Source organism: Salmo trutta, chromosome 28 (assembly GCF_901001165.1).
Source record: "Salmo trutta chromosome 28, fSalTru1.1, whole genome shotgun sequence".
NCBI lineage: Eukaryota > Metazoa > Chordata > Actinopteri > Salmoniformes > Salmonidae > Salmo > Salmo trutta.
In genome coordinates, this window is record NC_042984.1 from 11,070,221 (window position 1) to 11,086,763 (window position 16,543).

General features: G+C 41.5%; 1 protein-coding gene and 1 long non-coding RNA gene across 4 annotated transcripts in view; both read left to right on the forward strand.

Annotated features, from left to right (window-relative positions):
• Positions 1-16,543, forward strand: part of LOC115165462 (adenylate cyclase type 6-like) — a 110,532-nt gene that overhangs the window by 44,380 nt on the left and 49,609 nt on the right. The window lies entirely within an intron of this gene.
• LOC115165463 (uncharacterized) lies at positions 345-2,467 on the forward strand. The gene is made up of 2 exons (XR_003870174.1): positions 345-1,602; positions 1,843-2,467. It is a non-coding gene; the product is annotated as an uncharacterized LOC115165463 (long non-coding RNA).

The window sequence follows — 16,543 nt, forward strand, 5'->3', positions numbered from 1 at the left end:
TCAAATAATTTACACAGTCTTGATTCAACTTGGCTGGTGCAATGTAACCAATAGAGCACTCCCCAAAGTGCAAACCCTCCAAGTATTTGAATTGTATTTGAACCCAGGTCTGACAGACGCTGAACTGACCACTCCTGGCCCCTGACCGCTCCTGACCGCTCCTGGCCCCTGACCGCCCCTGACCGCCCCTGACCGCCTCTGGCCCCTGACCGCCCCTGGCCCCTGACCGCCCTTGGCCCCTGACCGCCCCTGACCGCCCTTGGCCCCTGACCGCCCCTGGCCCCTGACCGCCCCTGGCCCCTGACTGCCCCTGATTGCCCCTGACGGCCCCTGGCCCCTGATCGCCCCTGACGGCCCCTGGCCCCTGTACTCTAGTAAATAGAGAGGTTTAGACGTGAATGGCAGTAGAAGACTGTATGAACTACACACTGACACATCCAGCCCAAATTGGGAGGTTTAAAAAAAATAGTCGCCAAAGTACCAGAGCATGTCTTTAACACAGTGCTAAAGGAGTCCTCTTGGTCTCTTGGTCTTTGTTGACAGTCGGCATTGTTTGTCAATGGTCCTTTAATGACACAAGTCTCATGATTTCATTGGTCTCGTTCTGGTTTAATCCAGATTAACCAACTATTTAATGTTGAAGGCTGGAACTTGACGTGTAGACTGTTTTCCCTCAGCTAAATGTAATGGGGATTTGTAGACTGTTTTCCCTCAGCTTGATGACACGGGGATTTGCCATGAGGATCTTTGATGTTCCAATAGAATATTTGTTTTCCAACAGAATGGTTAGGTGTTCCAAAAGAATGGTTAGGTGTTCCAACAGAATGGTTGTTTTCCAACAGAATGGTTAGATGTTCCAACAGAATGGTTAGGTGTTCCAATAGAATGGTTGTTTTCCAACAGAATGGTTAGGTGTTCCAATAGAATGGCTGTTTTCCAACAGAATGGTTAGGTGTTCCAATAGAATGGTTAGGTGTTCCAACAGAATGGTTAGGTGTTCCACCAGAATGGTTGTGTTCCAACAGAATGGTTAGGTGTTCCAATAGAATGGTTAGGTGTTTCAACAGAATGGTTAGGTGTTCCAACAGAATGGTTAGGTGTTCCAACAGAATGGTTAGGTGTTCCAATAGAATGGTTGTGTTCCAACAGAATGGTTGTGTTCCAACAGAATATTTAGGTGTTCCAATAGAATGGTTGTTTTCCAACAAAATGCTTAGGTGTTCCAATAGAATGGTTAGGTGTTCCAACAGAATGTTTAGGTGTTCCGATAGAATGATTGTTTTCCAACAGAATGGTTAGGTGTTCCAATAGAATGGTTGTGATCCAACAGAATGGTTAGGTGTTCCAATAGAATGGTTGTGTTCCAACAGAATGGTTAGGTGTTCCAATATAATGGTTGTTTTCCAACAGAATGGTTGTTTTCTAACAGAATGGTTAGGTGTTCCAATAGAATGGTTGTTTTCCAACAGAATGGTTAGGTGTTCCAACAGAATGGTTAGGTGTTCCAAGAGAATGGTTAGGTGTTCCAACAGAATGGTTAGGTGTTTCAATAGAATGGTTGTTTTCCAACAGAATGGTTAGGTGTTCCAATAGAATGGTTAGGTGTTTCAATAGAATGGTTGTTTTCCAACAGAATGGTTAGGTGTTCCAATAGAATGGTTGTGTTCTAACAGAATGGTTAGGTGTTACAATAGAATGGTTGTGTTCTAACAGAATGGTTAGGTGTTACAATAGAATGGTTGTTTTCCAACAGAATGGTTAGGTGTTCCAATAGAATGGTTGTGTTCCAACAGAATGGTTAGGTGTTCCAATAGAATGGTTGTTTTCCAACAGAATGGTTAGGTGTTCCAATAGAATGGTTGGATGTTCCTACAGAACGATTTTGGCCACTACATGTTCTTCAGGCTTCAAACATTGTCAAATCCCACAGAAATAAAATCTTGACAGCCACTTGTGGATATTACATGTTTATTGAAAACTGCTTTCATTACTTGATGGTTCTGGAATCCATTTCCAATAGTTTCCCATCTTATGCTTATTTTAAAACCACACTAATCATCAATAGATTACCAACAATTAGCAGTTAAACACAATGCACTGCAGAATATTATGCTATTGCTTTTGTAACATGCCAATATTGTTTTGCAGGTGTCTGTGACAAGTTGCAATAACAATTCCGTACCTCGATAGATAAAGATCAGGGCTGACTCTTCATCTTGGTTCATTGCTTTCTTTACAAGTTGTTTTTCATGTTATCTTGAAATCTATCAAAATGTTGCTCAGCCAGTGGCAGTGATGTAACCTAATGTTACCTCTGAAGTGTCGGGATGAGGAGGATCCGTCTCGTAGCTACTAGTTTGTCATGCACAGAATAATATCGTAACCCAGAACCAAATCTCATGTGTGCTGGCCGGCTAGGCTATTTGATTAGAAATTTAGATTTTTCACTTCAAAGTAAAAAAAAAAATATTTCAAAAAAGGACTATGTTGAAATATTTAGTTTAAAGGCAAGTGATTCTCGTTTACTGTGTAGTGTAAGTCACCTGTGGTAAATTGCAGGCGCCTAGAGGGGAGAATTAGCCATTCAACCAGTTGTGAAATGACAAAATGGAACATTCTGCTCCAGTCATTGCACTCCATTATTACAAGGCTGCCAATTTATTTGACCGCAACTGTATAACCTGTTTCACTGGCCTGGTCTCTATTGACTTGTAAACTATGTCAATATTGTGCCTGATTTGGGAGATATGTGGAGAGAGGACTGTAGCTGATGTATGTCTGGAGAAGGGAAGAGAGAGAGAGGAGGGCGGTGCTCTGCTCTCATGCTTATGGAAGTTCTTAGATAAACCAGATCTCTCCTTCTCTCTTTTCTTATCTCTTCTTCTGTCTCGCTTTAATTCACTCTCTCTACCTCTCCCGCTCCCTTTCTCCTTATGTCTCCCTCTTTTTGCTTCCTTCTCTCTCTCTCTCTCACTCACTCTCTCACTCACTCACTCACTCACTCACTCACTCTCTCACTCACTCACTCTCTCACTCACTCTCTCACTCACTCACTCACTCACTCACTCACCCATGTGTTCCCAGTAACTCAGCCTCTGGCCCACGTATCCTTTGATGTGGTTTATGTCTCTCCTCTCCTATTTACCTCTGTCTCTCCTCTCCTATTTACCTCTGTCTCTCCTCTCCTATTTACCCCTGTCTCTCCTCTCCTTATTACCTGTCTCTCCTCTCCTTATTACCTGTCTCTCCTCTCCTATTTACCTCTGTCTCTCCTCTCCTATTTACCTCTGTCTCTCCTCTCCTATTTACCTCTGTCTCTCCTCTCCTTATTACCTCTGTCTCTCCTCTCCTTATTACCTGTCTCTCCTCTCCTTATTACCTGTCTCTCCTCTCCTTATTACCTGTCCCTCCTCTCCTTATTACCTCTGTCTCTCCTCTCCTTATTACCACTGTCTCTCCTCTCCTTATTACCTGTCCCTCCTCTCCTTATTACCTGTCTCTCCTCTCCTTATTACCTGTCTCTCCTCTCCTTATTACCTGTCTCTCCTCTCCTTATTACCACTGTCTCTCCTCTCCTATTTACCTCTGTCCCTCCTCTCCTATTTACCCCTGTCTCTCCTCTCCTTATTACCTGTCTCTCCTCTCCTTATTACCTATCTCTCCTCTCCTTATTACCTGTCTCTCCTCTCCTTATTACCTGTCTCTCCTCTCCTTATTACCTCTGTCTCTCCTCTCCTTATTACCTGTCTCTCCTCTCCTTATTACCTGTCTCTCCTCTCCTTATTACCTGTCTCTCCTCTCCTTATTACCTGTCTCTCCTCTCCTTATTACCTGTCTCTCCTCTCCTATTACCTCTGTCCCTCCTCTCCTATTTACCTCTCTCCCTCCTGTCCTTATTACCTGTCTCTCCTCTCCTTATTACCTGTCTCTCCTCTCCTATTTACCTCTGTCCCTCCTCTCCTTATTACCCCTGTCTCTCCTCTCCTTATACCCCTGTCTCTCTTCTCCTTATTACCCCTGTCTCTCTTCTCCTTATTACCCCTGTCTCTCTTCTCCTTATTACCCCTGTCTCTCCTCTCCTTATTACCTCTGTCTCTCCTCTCCTTATTACCTGTCTCTCCTCTCCTTATTACCTGTCTCTCCTCTCCTTATTACCCCTGTCCCTCCTCTCCTTATTACCCCTGTCCCTCCTCTCCTTATTACCCCTGTCTCTCCTCTCCTCATACCCCTGTCTCTCCTCTCCTTATTACCCCTGTCTCTCCTCTCCTTATAAACCTGTCTCTCCTCTCCTTATAAACCTGTCTCTCCTCTCCTTATTACCCCTGTCTCTCCTCTCCTTATTACCCCTGTCTCTCCTCTCCTCATACCCCTGTCTCTCCTCTCCTTATTACCCCTGTCTCTCCTCTCCTTATTACCTGTCTCTCCTCTCCTTATTACCTGTTTCTCCTCTCCTTATTACCTGTCTCTCCTCTCCTATTTACCTCTGTCTCTCCTCTCCTATTTACCCCTGTCTCTCCTCTCCTTATTACCTGTCTCTCCTCTCCTTATTACCTGTCTCTCCTCTCCTTATTACCTCTGTCTCTCCTCTCCTTATTACCTCTGTCCCTCCTCTCCTTATTAACTGTCTCTCCTCTCCTTATTACCTGTCTCTCCTCTCCTTATTACCTCTGTCTCTCCTCTCCTTATTACCTGTCTCTCCTCTCCTTATTACCTGTTTCTCCTCTCCTTATTACCTCTCTCTCCTCTCTTTATTACCTCTGTACCTCCTCTCCTTATTACCTCTGTCCCTCCTCTCCTTATTACCTCTGTCCCTCCTCTCCTTATTACCTCTGTCCCTCCTCTCCTTATTACCTGTCTCTCCTCTCCTTATTACCTCTGTCTCTCCTCTCCTTATGACCTGTCTCTCCTCTCCTTATTACCTGTCTCTCCTCTATTTATTACCTGTCTCTCCTCTCCTTATTACCTGTTTTTCCTCTCCTTATTACCTGTCTCTCCTCTCCTTATTACCCCTGTCTCTCCTCTCCTTATTACCCCTGTCTCTCCTCTCCTTATTACCTGTCTCTCCTCTCCTTATTACCTCTGTCTCTCCTCTCCTTATTACCTCTGTCTCTCCTCTCCTTATTACCTGTCCCTCCTCTCCTTATTACCCCTGTCTCTCCTCTCCTTATTACCCCTGTCTCTCCTCTCCTTATTACCCCTGTCTCTCCTCTCCTTATTACCCCTGTCTCTCCTCTCCTTATTACCTGTCTCTCCTCTCCTTATTACCTGTCTCTCCTCTCCTTATTACCCCTGTCTCTCCTCTCCTTATTACCCCTGTCTCTCCTCTCCTTATTACCTGTCTCTTCTCTCCTTATTACCTGTCTCTCCTCTCCTTATTACCTGTCTCTCCTCTCCTTATTACCTCTGTCCCTCCTGTCCTTATTACCTGTCTCTCCTCTCCTTATTACCTCTGACCCGCCTCTCCTTATTACCTGTCTCTCCTCTCCTTATTACCTCTGTCTCTCCTCTCCTTATTACCTCTGTCTCTCCTCTCCTTATTACCTCTGTCCCTCCTCTCCTTATTACCTGTCTCTCCTCTCCTTATTACCTGTCTCTCCTCTCCTTATTACCTGTCTCTCCTCTCCTTATTACCTGTCCCTCCTTTCCTTATTACCCCTGTCCCTCCTCTCCTTATTACCTGTCCCTCCTTTCCTTATTACCCCTGTCTCTCCTCTCCTTATTACCTGTCTCTCCTCTCCTTGTTACCTGTCTCTCCTTTCCTTATTACCCCTGTCTCTCCTCTCCTTATTACCTGTCTCTCCTCTCCTTATTACCTGTCTCTCCTCTCCTTATTACCTGTCTCTCCTTTCCTTATTACCCCTGTCTCTCCTCTCCTTATTACCTCTGTCTCTCCTCTCCTTATTACCTATGTCTCTCCTCTGTTTTGCCTCTCTTTAGTTTTGTTTCTCTTTAGTGTTTGTTTTCCTAATGTATGTCAAACACAGTCACTGTACCACTATCTGACTGTAGTAACAACAAACACATGCAATAAGTTAGGGTTATGCATCTAAGTAAGAGATTGAGGGCTGGTTTCCTGGACACAGTTTAATCATGTTCAATGGAGATTCACCATTGAAAGTGCTTCTAAATCCAAGACTGAGTTTAATGCGTTTCTGGGAAATCGGCCCTGAGTTTTTTTCAGATTTTACCATTCATATCATTTATATTCATCAAGTTTATCAATGTGGTTCTATTCATATAGCTGGTGTTTTTATTTAGATTTCATCTTGACTGACTTTTTACCTGGAGGTATGACAGATACATGACCTTGTATTCATATTATATAGTTTGTGAAATGGATACAACTGCTTTTGAAAATGTAAATTCCTCAAAGCAGGGGTGTCAAACTCATTCCATGGAGGGTCTAGTGTCTGCAGGTTTTAGTTTTCTCCTTTCAATTAATACATAGACAGCCAGGTGTGAGGAGTTCCTTACTAATTAGTGACCTTAATTCATCAATCAAGGACAGGGGAGGAGCGGAAACGCTCCGTGGACTGAGTTTGGCACTTGTGCCTTATATCATTGTGGTCTGGCTGGTACATTGTTAAGTTGAAGGCATAGGCTACCTCAGACAGTGAAGAGAACCGAGAATCGAATCACTAATCAGGTTTGTCAGGATAATTATTGAAATCTTGTTTCCTGCCGTCTATATAGGACAGTACAGTACTGTAATTGCAGCTGAACCCTGAGGTGTGTGTGTGTGTGTGTGTGTGTGTGTGTGTGTGTGTGTGTGTGTGTGTGTGTGTGTGTGTGTGTGTGTGTGTGTGTGTGTGTGTGTGTGTGTGTGTGTGTGTGTGTGTGTGTGTGTTGGAGTGAGCAGGAAGTGCAGTGTATGGGGTTAGTGGAGGACACTTGCTGCTGGGAGTGCACAAGTGGTAAAGGTTCCTTGGGTAGTGGCTGTGCTGCCTCACAGGCTGATGTTTATGCAACTTCTTTCCCATTAGCCAATCAAATTCAAGTTGCAGACGGAGGGACAGCAAGAACCATTTTTAAATATTTCATGCAGTGGTGGCTGATGCAGCTGAAAAAAGGTAAGCACATTGCATCCAAAAACACTGAAATATCTACACTATTTGCAAAGACTCTTTCCAATGTAGATTAGCTAGCAGCTTTGGTGGTTAGTTATTTTGTCAAATTATCTAAAATAGCCAATCATATGCAACTAGCTAGCTGGCTAGTTGTCTACATCAGTGGTCAATACGTTTTTTTGCGTCGATCACTTTCTTAGTCAAAATGAAAACCGAGATCTACCGTTCAGATAAAACATTTTTTACATGACTTAAAAAACACAAGGCTTTGCAACATTAACCTATTAGAAACAGTTCTTTAGTAATGAGGTTTGTGCAGTAGGCTATAGGCCCAAAACATTATCACCGCATTTTGGCTTTATTTGAATTGCCCTGCCCAATGCATTGTTGTTCTTCTCAGACCACTTAGTGTATTGCGAGGCACAGCTGAGTGAACATACATTTTTATAATGATCTTTTTATTTTACTGGGCTGATGGAGCCTGCATCGGATGGTCCGTCTCAGCGGAGGGAAAGGGCAGCAGACTGAGGGTCCGACTCTCAACGCCCCTTCGCCCTCCCTGTCCTCCGCTGACTCACCAAAAAGGAACACAGTCTTCCAGCTGATGGCCAAACTCACAAATTCATTTAATAACAACAATGCCTATAGATAGACTTTCCTACTCATTCATTACTGCTGCAGTGCTTGTTGTAGCACTGAGTGGAAGTAGGGAGAACACACATTTTATGTCTTATAAAAGTGTTGAATACAAAGTGTTGAATACAAAGTGTTGAATACAAAGTGTTGAATACAAAGTGTTGACAGTGCTGAGTAAGAACTTAAACATGAATTCAGTCATAAAAACAGCAGCTCTTTACTGTATTCGTTGACAGTCTCTCTAGTCTGGTTTTAAACATTTAGAAACAGTAGATCTTTACTGTATTCGTTGACAGTCTCTCTAGTCTGGTTTTAAACATTTAGAAACAGTAGATCTTTACTGTATTCGTTGACAGTCTCTCTCTAGTCTGGTTTTAAACATTTAGAAACAGTAGATCTTTACTGTATTCGTTGACAGTCTCTCTAGTCTGATTTTAAACATTTAGAAACAGTAGATCTTTACTGTATTCGTTGACAGTCTCTCTAGTCTGGTTTTAAACATTTAGAAACAGTAGATCTTTACTGTATTCGTTGACAGTCTCTCTAGTCTGGTTTTAAACATTTAGAAACAGTAGATCTTTACTGTATTCGTTGACAGTCTCTCTAGTCTGATTTTAAACATTTAGAAACAGTAGATCTTTACTGTATTCGTTGACAGTCTCTCTCTAGTCTGATTTTAAACATTTAGAAACAGTAGATCTTTACTGTATTCGTTGACAGTCTCTAGTCTGGTTTTAAACATTTAGAAACAGTAGATCTTTACTGTATTCGTTGACAGTCTCTCTAGTCTGGTTTTAAACATTTAGAAACAGTAGATCTTTACTGTATTCGTTGACAGTCTCTCTAGTCTGGTTTTAAACATTTAGAAACAGTAGATCTTTACTGTATTCATTGACAGTCTCTCTAGTCTGGTTTTAAACATTTAGAAACAGTAGCTCTTTACTGTATTCGTTGACAGTCTCTCTAGTCTGGTTTTAAACATTTAGAAACAGTAGATCTTTACTGTATTCATTGACAGTCTCTCTAGTCTGGTTTTAAACATTTAGAAACAGTAGCTCTTTACTGTATTCATTGACAGTCTCTCTCTAGTCTGATTTTAAACATTTAGAAACAGTAGATCTTTACTGTTCGTTGACAGTCTCTCTCTAGTCTGGTTTTAAACATTTAGAAACAGCAGCTCTTTACTGTATTCGTTGACAGTCTCTCTCTAGTCTGGTTTTAAACATTTAGAAACAGCAGCTCTTTACTGTATTCATTGACAGTCTCTCTCTAGTCTGGTTTTAAACATTTAGAAACAGTAGATCTTTACTGTATTCGTTGACAGTCTCTCTAGTCATGGTTTTAAATGTTTAGAAACAGCAGCTCTTTACTGTATTCGTTGACAGTCTCTCTCTAGTCTGGTTTTAAACATTTAGAAACAGTAGATCTTTACTGTATTCGTTGACAGTCTCTCTCTAGTCTGGTTTTAAACATTTAGAAACAGTAGATCTTTACTGTATTCATTGACAGTCTCTCTAGTCTGGTTTTAAACATTTAGAAACAGTAGATCTTTACTGTATTCGTTGACAGTCTCTAGTCTGGTTTTAAACATTTAGAAACAGCAGCTCTTTACTGTATTCGTTGACAGTCTCTCTAGTCTGGTTTTAAACATTTAGAAACAGTAGATCTTCACTGTATTCGTTGACAGTCTCTCTAGTCTGGTTTTAAACATTTAGAAACAGTAGATCTTTACTGTATTCGTTGACAGTCTCTAGTCTGGTTTTAAACATTTAGAAACAGTAGATCTTTACTGTTCGTTGACAGTCTCTCTCTAGTCTGGTTTTAAACATTTAGAAACAGTAGATCTTTACTGTATTCGTTGACAGTCTCTCTAGTCTGGTTTTAAACATTTAGAAACAGTAGATCTTTACTGTATTCGTTGACAGTCTCTCTAGTCTGGTTTTAAACATTTAGAAACAGTAGATCTTTACTGTATTCGTTGACAGTCTCTAGTCTGGTTTTAAACATTTAGAAACAGTAGATCTTTACTGTATTCGTTGACAGTCTATCTAGTCTGGTTTTAAACATTTAGAAACAGTAGATCTTTACTGTATTAGTTGACAGTCTCTCTAGTCTGATTTTAAACATTTAGAAACAGTAGATCTTTACTGTATTCGTTGACAGTCTCTCTCTAGTCTGATTTTAAACATTTAGAAACAGTAGATCTTTACTGTATTAGTTGACAGTCTCTCTAGTCTGATTTTAAACATTTAGAAACAGTAGATCTTCACTGTATTAGTTAACAGTCTCTCTCTAGTCTGGTTTTAAACATTTAGAAACAGTAGCTCTTTACTGTATTCGTTGACAGTCTCTAGTCTGATTTTAAACATTTAGAAACAGTAGATCTTTACTGTATTCGTTGACAGTCTCTCTCTAGTCTGATTTTAAACATTTAGAAACAGTAGCTCTTCACTGTATTAGTTGACAGTCTCTCTCTAGTCTGGTTTTAAACATTTAGAAACAGTAGCTCTTTACTGTATTCGTTGACAGTCTCTAGTCTGATTTTAAACATTTAGAAACAGTAGATCTTTACTGTATTCGTTGACAGTCTCTCTCTAGTCTGATTTTAAACATTTAGAAACAGTAGCTCTTCACTGTATTCGTTGACAGTCTCTCTCTAGTCTGGTTTTAAAGATTTAGAAACAGTAGATCTTTACTGTATTCGTTGACAGTCTCTCTAGTCTGGTTTTAAACATTTAGAAACAGTAGATGTTTACTGTTCGTTGGCAGTCTCTCTCTAGTCTGGTTTTAAACATTTAGAAACAGTAGCTCTTCACTGTATTAGTTGACAGTCTCTCTCTAGTCTGATTTTAAACATTTAGAAACAGTAGCTCTTTACTGTATTCGTTGACAGTCTCTAGTCTGCTTTTAAACATTTAGAAACAGTAGATCTTCACTGTATTCGTTGACAGTCTCTCTCTAGTCTGGTTTTAAACATTTAGAAACAGTAGCTCTTCACTGTATTCGTTGACAGTCTCTCTCTAGTCTGATTTTAAACATTTAGAAACAGTAGCTCTTTACTGTATTCGTTGACAGTCTCTAGTCTGCTTTTAAACATTTAGAAACAGTAGATCTTTACTGTATTCGTTGACAGTCTCTCTAGTCTGGTTTTAAACGTTTAGAAACAGCAGCTCTTTACTGTATTCGTTGACAGTCTCTCTAGTCTGGTTTTAAACGTTTAGAAACAGTAGATCTTTACTGTGTTCGTTGACAGTCTCTCTAGTCTGGTTTTAAATGTTTAGAAACAGTAGATCTTTACTGTATTCGTTGACAGTCTCTCTCTAGTCTGGTTTTAAACGTTTAGAAACAGCAGCTCTTTACTGTATTCGTTGACAGTCTCTCTCTAGTCTGGTTTTAAAGTTTAGAAACAGTATCAACTTTGTTGTAGCTTTCTTGTACGTCTTTACTGCAGATACGGTAATCTGAGCCATCCGATAGGCCTATAGTGCACTTGATTTGCTCCCCCGGGCCCGCCGGGAAGGCATAGTTTGAAGCATTTCATATGTCTGAATTTACAAAATGGAACCCGTCGCTTATCCTGTGGAAGAAATAAAAATAAAATAGGAACGCCAGGCTTATTGTTTGGTTTTTACAATTTTGCCGATCGACTAGGAATGCCTTGGAGATCAACCGGTCTACATAATGCAGCAAGTATAGTTACAGCTGTTACAAACTGCTTAACTACCTATTTTCTCTGAAGCAATTAGCTAATCGCAAGCTGTAATTTAGCTGGCTTGCATCTAATTAACACAATGCAGTCTCCTCCCAGGCTTGTCAGTCTACTTAGAGGTCTTAAAGGCTGGTGGGTCTCAATGCCAGCAGTTTCACCCACAGCCTCCGAGGCTGGTCTATGTGCAAGGCTTCTCAGAGGCTGATCAGAGTAAATAGGCATATTGAAGGATCCTCCAGGGCTGGTCAGTGTAAATAGGGGCCTCGGAGACTGGTCTATATTGAAGGATCCTCCAGGGCTGGTCAGTGTAAATAGGGGCCTCGGAGACTGGTTTATAATAAAGGCTCCTCCAGGGCTGGTCAGTGTACATAGGGGCCTCGGAGACTGGTCTATATTGAAGGATCCTCCAGGGCTGGTCAGTGTACATAGGGGCCTCGGAGACTGGTCTATATTGAAGGATCCTCCAGGGCTGGTCAGTGTAAATAGGGGCCTCGGAGACTGGTCTATAATAAAGGCTCCTCCAGGGCTGGTCAGTGTACATAGGGGCCTCGGAGACTGGTCTATATTGAAGGATCCTCCAGGGCTGGTCAGTGTAAATAGGGGCCTCGGAGACTGGTCTATAATAAAGGCTCCTCCAGGGCTGGTCAGTGTACATAGGGGCCTCGGAGACTGGTCTATATTGAAGGATCCTCCAGGGCTGGTCAGTGTAAATAGGGGCCTCGGAGACTGGTCTATAATGAAGGCTCCTCCAGGGCTGGTCAGTGTACATAGGGGCCTCGGAGACTGGTCTATAATGAAGGATCCTCCAGGGCTGGTCAGTGTAAATAGGGGCCTCGGAGACTGGTCTATAATGAAGGATCCTCCAGGGCTGGTCAGTGTAAATAGGGGCCTCGGACACTGGTCTATAATAAAGGCTCCTCCAGGGCTGGTCAGTGTAAATAGGGGCCTCGGAGACTGGTCTATAATGAAGGATCCTCCAGGGCTGGTCAGTGTAAATAGGGGCCTCGGAGACTGGTCTATAATGAAGGATCCTCCAGGGCTGGTCAGTGTACATAGGGGCCTCGGAGACTGGTCTATATTGAAGGATCCTCCAGGGCTGGTCAGTGTAAATAGGGGCCTCGGAGACTGGTCTATAATAAAGGATTCTCCAGGGCTGGTCAGTGTACATAGGGGCCTCAGAGACTGGTCTATATTGAAGGATCCTCCAGGGCTGGTCAGTGTAAATAGGGGCCTCGGATACTGGTCTATATTGAAGGATCCTCCAGGGCTGGTCAGTGTACATAGGGGCCTCGGAGATTGGTCTATAATAAAGGATTCTCCAGGGCTGGTCAGTGTACATAGGGGCCTCGGAGACTGGTCTATAATAAAGAATTCTCCAGGGCTGGTCAGTGTACATAGGGGCCTCGGAGACTGGTCTATACTGAAGGATCCTCCAGGGCTGGTCAGTGTACATAGGGGCCTCGGAGACTGGTCTATAATGAAGGATCCTCCAGGGCTGGTCAGTGTACATAGGGGCCTCGGAGACTGACCAGCCCTGGAGAATCCTTTATTATAGACCAGTGTACATAGGGGCCTCGGAGACTGGTTTATAATAAAGGCTCCTTGCAGGCTAGTCAAGAGTCCTCACAGGCTGAGTAAATAAAGGCCTTTACAAGCTGGTTTATCCGTAAATTGTTTTGCAGAACGATCAGACTACTCATTGCTCAATGTAATAGTTAAAAAAGACACTGAAATAGGTATGTTTTTAAAACTAGTTTTGTGATTTTTATACGCTTATGTTAAGCTCTATTTATGCAGTGTGCGTATGCATAAATGGCAGCACTGAAAATGTTATTAGGACTTGGATAGTTTATCATTTCATGTGGGTCTTTCCTTTTATATTTGAGTGTGGTGTTTTAATAATACTTGCTTTATTTTTCAGGTAAGGAGAAGGAGAAGACAAGGGCTAAAAGAAAAGGCTTCTGGTGTAGAGGGTCAAGGTGTTATTATCTGTATTGCCTTAGTGTTTATGTTTGTTGGTTATGTTATATTGAAGAGTTTATTTCCAAAACGCTATATCCATACATTTTTCAAATGTCTGTTTTTTCATCAGAAATGATTGCGTTTGGAGTGTCTTCATGTGTAAAATATTACTGTTCTCAGATGTTTCATTCATAGATTTGATATTTGAGTGTTTTTTTTGTTTGTTGCTAACCTCGATATATCCATTGTTTATCTGGAATGGAATCTCCGTCTCCTGTCTATTTGACGGTGATATGTGGCTGTCTCACTTAGCTATCTTAAGATGCACTTTACTTATGTTGCTCTGGATAAGAGCATCTGCTAAATTACTAAAATGTCAACTATAAATGTTTTACATACAGATCTCATATTACTGTATTAAAAACATTTTTCAAATATTCATTTCACAAATGTATAATTTGTACAGTTCTTTATAAAAAATATATTGACTGTATAAAACCTAGCAGTACTACTTATTTCTCTGAGTGCAAAAAAACATGATAATTTGTCCCTCTGAAATGAAACCAAATTTTAAATTAGATTTTAAACAAATACATGTTTGTCATTGAACAACCCCATTCCATAATTAGATAGTGAAAAAATGCACTAACCTCTTTCATAATTTATTCAAACATTTGGAATGAAACTTCATATTTTCAGGGGGTTCCTTACTAAAGTAGTCAATCTTTCTGTTTTTGTTTATTTATATTGCGATATGTACTGAAATTGTAGTTTATTTTCAAAATATTCTAATAATTTGTTACATTTTTATAAACCGTCAGACTCCAATTTTATTTTCTCAATGTTTTTATTTTATTATATTTATAGTATGTGCACCAGGGTTTGGGTCAATTCAAATGAAATTTGAAATTCCAATTAAATTCATTACTTCACTCATAATATTTGAATTAAAAACAAAGTTTTGGAATTGGAAAAACATTTAATCTTTTGGATTTTAATTGAATTGGGATTCAATATTTGTACATTTCCCTGTTAATGGAATGAATGTACATAGTATCACACATTTACTGCAGGATTTGTTTTTAATCATTTCAACCTGCATTCCTATATTTCCAGTATAGCTAGGCTTTCTGAACAGTGACATGATCAGCCTGGAAGCCTGAGGGAATTGAATTGGAATTTGTGGTATTGTTGGGGATAATATTGAGTTCTTGGAATTTACCTTACATTGGAATTCAGAGGAATTGAATTAACTCTGAATTCAAAGACTGACTTGGAATTTGAATTGAATAAGTGGAATTTACAAGGGAAGAGAATTTAATTATAATTTAATTTGTGGAATTGACCCTATCCCTGATGCGCACATACCAATAATGGTACTTGACTCCGAGCCGAATAGTCAATATACTGTACAGGTATTATCAATTGTTACACATACATTTGTACCTTTTTTCTCTCCTCCCTCCTGCATCATATCTCATTTGAGTATACAGTACTATCAAATAAAGAAGCACTTTTTTGTCTCTAACAATGCCAGGAAATGGTAATAAATCAAACAATTATCTTCTAGACACCTCCTGGACAGGATGCTAGTCTTTCACAGGGCCTTACCCCCAGTCATTCTCCTTAATGCTAAGTGCCAAGCAGAGACACACTCTTTTGGTACGACTCGGTTGAGGTGTGAACTCCCATCCTTTCAGGGCAGACACTCTAATCACAAGGCCACTGAGTTGGTAAATAATAACTTTAGGGAAGGGAAAGGGGAGACCTAGTCAGTTGTTCAACTGGAATGTGTCTTCCGCATTTAACCCAACCCCTCTGAATCAGAGAGGTGTGGAAGGCTGCCTTAATCCACATCCACATCTGCAGCACCCGGGGAACAGTGAGGTAACTGCCTTGTTCAGGGGCAGAACAACAGATTTTTACCTTGTCAGCTCGGGGATTCGATCCAGCAGCCTTTACGGTTACTGGCCCAATGCTCTAACCACTAGGCTACCTACAAATATCTCTGGCTTTACTCGGTTTCTGAGGACTAAGTTAAAATAAGGTAATACGGCCTAAAAACGGAATGTGCATTCGACTGTCAGAAGCCCTGTTTATACCTGCTGTTAACATGCGTCCTTCGTCCTGATCTTGACCTGATCTTGTCTGTTTACAATTAGATCTGATTTTTAAACTTGGCTAAAAATGTGGGCACAATCCGAATGTGGACAAGATCAGGACAAAGGGTGCAGGTTAGAACCAGGTATAAACAGGGCTTGAGTGTCCATGCGCCAGTCTTACTGGCTGTAGTCTTCTCAGAGGACTGGCTGTTACCAAAATCGCAAGGTATGTGTAGATAACTGACTCCCGCTGTCACAAAGTAATCAGTGGTGAAGACTTTATTCAGTTCTGCATAGCTCTCTGCCTGTGTAAGTGTGTAGCAGGAACATGACCCCGTTTAGAGGAAGAGGAGACTTAGGGCCTTTCTCAATTGTTAGGAACTCGATTCCTCACATCCTCTCCTCCGTCCTCAAACCGGACTGAGGCCCAGATGGTACATAGGAAGGGTGGGTGGCTTGGTCCAGAGAGAATGTATGTTTAGGATGTACTTTGAGAACATTATCTGTCAGAAAGTGGTGACTACATGTACCACAAAAAAAACTGGGAGTGGACAGTTGTCCAGGGCTACCACACACACACACACACACACACACACACACACTCAGTCCCTCCAGGACCACTGAGGAACCAAAACAGCTGAGAGACACACACACACACACACACACACACATACACACACACACACACACACACACACACACACACACACACACACACACACACACACACACACACACACACTCAGTCCCTCCAGGACCACTGAGGAACCAAAACAGCTGAGAGACCACACACACACACACACACACACACACACACACACACACACACACTCAGTCCCTCCAGGACCACTGAGGAACCAAAACAGCTGAGAGACACACACACACACACACACACACACACACACACACACACACACACACACACACACAGCTGGCTCTGTGAGAGTGATGCTCTGAGGCCCAGCTGGTCCTCCAAGTAGACCTCTACAGGCTGCCCTTTGGAGAACGATACAAATGGAGGGAGAAGGGAGGGGGGGGGGGGGGGTTGGTGTCTGGATAAAACAGAT